Raw genomic sequence first — 5,086 nt, forward strand, 5'->3', positions numbered from 1 at the left:
AAGTGCCAGTTTCTAATATGATAAGAAGGCCTCAACTAAAAAAAGAAGGAGAGAAGCAGAGAGGCCACACTGACTCCATTTTGACCCCGAACACATCTGATAGACTATGTTTTGGGAAAAAGTGCAGACCTCGAAACATTGCCCCCACCCCAAGGTAAAAAGATGAGGTCCTATAAGGACAAGACGCAAACAATTTATATAATCTAAGCATGCACAATTTGAATTTCTTGTTCTTTATCTCAATAAAAGCTGCTTGTTTGTGCTGGCCGGGCAGCAGCCATTTTGCTGACCCTTAGTGTGTGCATCCCTTAATTTTCCCTTTGCTTGCAAAACCCCAACACCTTTTGTCTTAGTTACTTTTTTCTTGTTGCTGAGACAGAATACCTAACACCTAAAGTTAGGAAAGGAAAGCCTGGTGTTATTGTCAAATTGAAGGATATGGTTTCTAGTAACTTTTTCTTCATGGCCAGGCGTTTTCTCAGCTAGGTACAACTGGTTAAAATATGAGTGAAGATCAAGGGATTAGAATTATCTCCATTCACGTTAACCCTACCTTTTGTCTAGGTCTTCAAATACTGAAAAAATCCATCAGTAAGCCAAGTATTTTCCTAGAAATAGTGAATGGGGTCTTCCATAACACTGTTCCTTCTTCTTTTTACCATACTTTAATTAAAGAATTAGTCCACAACCTCAAAAGTTTACTTAAATTCTGTCTATTTAAATATTTAAATGCTTTTGATGAATGAAGTAGGGATAGTCCCCACTGAATATTTATACTGAGATAAGAAAGAGACACCATTTACACTAAATATATATAATAAATGCTCATTTCTGGCCAACTCTACTCTCTTCGTCCTCTAAAATTAGTGTAGAATATACATGAAACACTTCTCTGTTTCTGACTCAAGCAGTAGGCTAAAGAACTGGGTAAAGAAACACATTATCTTAAAACAACAACAAAAATCATCAGCAAAAAAGTAGTTCTATGCTTGTAATCAGTGACTATTTACTCATACACATCCAAAACCTTCTATCCAAAAGGAGGCACTCCCATTACTCAGACTGAGTAGTGAGATTGTCATCCCAGCCTCTCCCAACCTTAAGGTGAACAAATGAGACAGGCACCCAATTAATTTAATTTCCCCCAACTCTCCTCAGTCACTTAGACATATCTTCAACAATCTCATTTCATTTGTTCATGATAATGTTATTTGAAATTTCCTATAATGTTTATAAACATACAACAGCATTTTTATGTCTAAAGACAGCTTACAAACTTTTTAAAGGCACAGACTCCTTTTTATCAATAATAGCAAGTCCTTGTCACTCATAGGAATCCCATGTATGAGGAAAAGGATTAAAGAACTCCTAAAATTTAGACTGTATACAACACTCAATGCTTTTTGAACCCCTTTATTCATAGAGTCAAATCAAGTGTAAGAAACTACATTTAAAATGTGGCTCTAAGTTAAAAATATAAGCACAAAGTCAATTAGAGATAATTTCATGAAGAAAATTCTTTAGGTTGCATTTATCTAGCCTGCAAATTCATATTCTAGACAAATGTTGCTTGAAGAACCCACATGAAGTCAATTAAAGTGAATTCCAAGAGAGGTCTAAAGAAGTCTTGGGAGAGCTATGGTGTTGATTTTCAGTTAATTTCTGCATCTTCATAAAACTCTCTCTACTCCTTAACAAAACCTTAGAGGCACCAAGCACTCCTCTGACTGGTGACAAGTTCCAGGATTGTACTCATGTAGAACATCAAAGAATTCTAGGGGTCAGGGATTTAGCTTGGTGGCATAAGTACCTGTCTGGCAAGTTCAAGGTCATGAGTTTGATCCCTGGTATCCAACAACAACAAAAAAATCCTACAACCAAGCTGGGGATTTAGCTCAGTGGCATAAGTGCCTGACTGGCAAATGTGAGTTCGTGAGTTTGATCACTGGTACAAAAAAAAAAAAAATCTAGAACTATAAAAAAATTCTAAAAACAAAAAAAAGAAAATTCTCAATTCAAACTGTAATTTTAACAGTTAAAAAATACTTTTTCAAAATCAAATAAAACTGCAACTAACTCCAAAACTGTGGTACATTTTGTGCCTTCTCAGGATCAAAGATCAATTTTTGGAAAGTCCTCTTTCTCTCTTCCTTTACTTTTTCTTTTTCTTTTTTTTTTTTTTTCATGATCATCTTCATGGAGATTTTTATATCCCATCACTTTTTGCTATTTTTATTTTAAGACAATGTCTTGGGAAGGCACTAAGTTGTTCAGACTAGGCCAGAACCTCCTGTCTCAGACTTCCCAAGTGGTGGGACCACAGGTCGGCACCACCATGCCAGGAAAATCCTCTTTTCTGGTTATGAAATAGTAAACTAATTTGTCCTGAGACAACAAATGGTGTTTAATTCACGTTGCCCTATATGAACTTCCTGACTATATATATTCAAGATCTGTGCTGTGAGCAGAAAAACACTTAAAGGCTAAAAAAACAATCTTATTTCTGTTACTGATAGTAGCTATTTATGTCAAGCAAAAACCTCTTAAATTAACACTTTGATTATTGTTGATTTGTGTAGAAGAGAAGCAGGATAAACCACTGGGAAACAAAGCTAATTTTTCAAGTACATTTTTTTCCTGGTAGTTAAGTTTCCCAAATTTCAAACCACAGAGTTGACCATAAAGGCAGAATCATCAGGAAGTTTTTATGAATGGTGGAGCCTGAGCCTGTGAGAAAGGAGGGATGCACCGCTGAGAGTTCTAATTTGGCAGGTTAGATACAGGATCCAGGCAGGTAAAATTCAAAAAAACCCCTGCTTGATTCTGCCATTAACCCCTGTTAGAAACCAATCATATGCAAATAAAGAAAAAATCTCTGGGTCTATGAAAACATTCCAAAGTGCAAAAATAAAAGTTGCTTACAAGAGGAAGTTAAAATGATTAAGATGTGTGTGATATGTACGTGTGTCAATTCCTAAGATGAATGTAATTATTTATGTATTGCAAACATGCCAATAATACAAAGGCCACATTTTTTTCTGTAAAGAGCTAGATATAGTGAATATCTTGAGTTTTGCAGGTCATGCAGTAACTGCTGCAACTCTGTCCTGCAGCATAGCAGGAAAACAATTGTAGCCTTAGTAGTATATAAAAAAAGCCATAGACACTATAGAAATGAGCAGACATGGCAGTATTACAATATAACTTTATTACTTTTTCTGTTTTTTTTTTTTTTTTTTTTTTTTTTTTGTCTTTTTCCTTTTTATCAGTACCAGGGATCGAACTCATGACTGCCTGCTTGCAAGGCAGGTGCTTAGGCCGCTGAGCTAGATCCCCAGCCCCCTTTTTCTGTTTTTTTTTTTTTTTTTTTTTTTTGAGACAAGGTCTCACTATGTAGGCTAGGCTGCCCTCAAACTCACTATGTAACACAGACTGGCCTCCAGTTCACAGTGATCCTCCTGCTTCAGCCTCCCAAGTACTGAGATTACAGGCATGCACCACCATACCTGACTGTTATAACTTTTTTTACAAAACCAGCTATCTTTAGTGTACTCACACTGTGCTTAGAACAATCAGAAGAATGACACCTTCTAAAATAAATTCATGAGAAAAGCTTAGAAATTTTTCTGGTTTTTTTCTCAACCCAAGAATAAATTGCATTTATAAGACTATAATAAGCATTTAGAAAAATTAAGCTATTTGAGGACACAAAATATTGCATTTAAAACATTTGTCAAAATTATAAGAGAAATGAAACCTGAAAATTGTGTCAGTGCAAGTTATTGTAGTCAAGGGTTGCAAGGAGAATAATTACATATAGGACACATAATTTACAGCAGTATTTTATGCTAGTCACCCAGAGTTAAATATAAGAAGTGCAGGGTATCTGTCTACACACTGAAGACCTACAGAATCCAACCAAGGGCCTGGATCCCATGGCAACAACCTGCATGAGTCCAGCTGAAGAGCTAGAGCCCAGGACAATGATTCATGCAAGTCTATTTCATGAGTCTGAACTAAGACTCAAAGGTCAGTGATGGAAGCTAGAAAGTCTGTGCCCTCAAGGTGAAGGATATGTGCTAGCTGGCTGAGGGTTCTATACTGCAGCCAAAAAGCAACATCCAAAATAAGGACCAGAGCTCCCCTGAAAAGTACTACAGCCATCCTCAACGACAATGAGGTTCTGAGTTCCTCTGACGATGAAAACAGCAGAGTTCATATGAGGAAGCCAGTGTGAAAAGCTCCTGCTGGAGACTGAACAGCACACCATCTTCTTCCCTGGAGCCAGGAAGCAATGCTCAACATAAGGACCTGAGCTCCCCCAAAGTGAACCACAGCCATTCTCAGCAACAACAAGGTCCTGAGCTCCTCCAACAATCAGAACAGCCAAGTACATATCAGGAAGCTAGCGTGTCAAACTTCTCCTGGAGATTAAACCGCACACATCTTCCCCTTTGGAGCAAGGAAGTGAGAGCTCCCCCAGAGGGAACTGCAGCCATTCTCAGCAACAAGTTCCCAAGCTCCTCCAGTGATAACAGCCAAGTTCATATCAGAGGAGCCAGCATGACAAGCTTCCCCAGAAGAATCAAAGGCTCCAAACAACAACACTTAGGAGAGCTCACAATGCTACTCTTCCTCTCTAGGTCTCCTTTTTATGCTGGCATCTTTCCTCAGGTGGGCCATCCATGCTCAGCACCATGCTTATTCAGTTCAGCTGGTTTTTAAATTGATTTCCAGTTACCAATCCACTGCAGCAGTGTACAATAAAGTTAGAAGCAGGACTGGTTAATTAGGAGGCAAATTTAGAAGTTTAATCAAAATAAAGAGATGAAGATAAAAGAAGTATGAGAACAAAGAATACGCTTTCATTCTTTTGAATGGTTTTATACTATTTTGTTATATTTGATAATACTGTGTGTGAGGGTATGCTCAACTATTTCAAAGAAAAGAGACATTATGGTAGCTACTGTTGATGGGTGGTTGTCTCGTGAAGTGTTGTGTTGCTTGCATTGTTCTGTTCTTACTTGCTTTGTTCTACTCTCTTTTGTTTTATTCCCTTTAAAATAAACAAATAAAGAATACATTA

The sequence above is a fragment of the Cavia porcellus genome, unplaced genomic scaffold (assembly GCF_034190915.1).
Source record: "Cavia porcellus strain 051 isolate PalLab524CR breed Dunkin Hartley unplaced genomic scaffold, mCavPor4.1 scaffold_17, whole genome shotgun sequence".
NCBI lineage: Eukaryota > Metazoa > Chordata > Mammalia > Rodentia > Caviidae > Cavia > Cavia porcellus.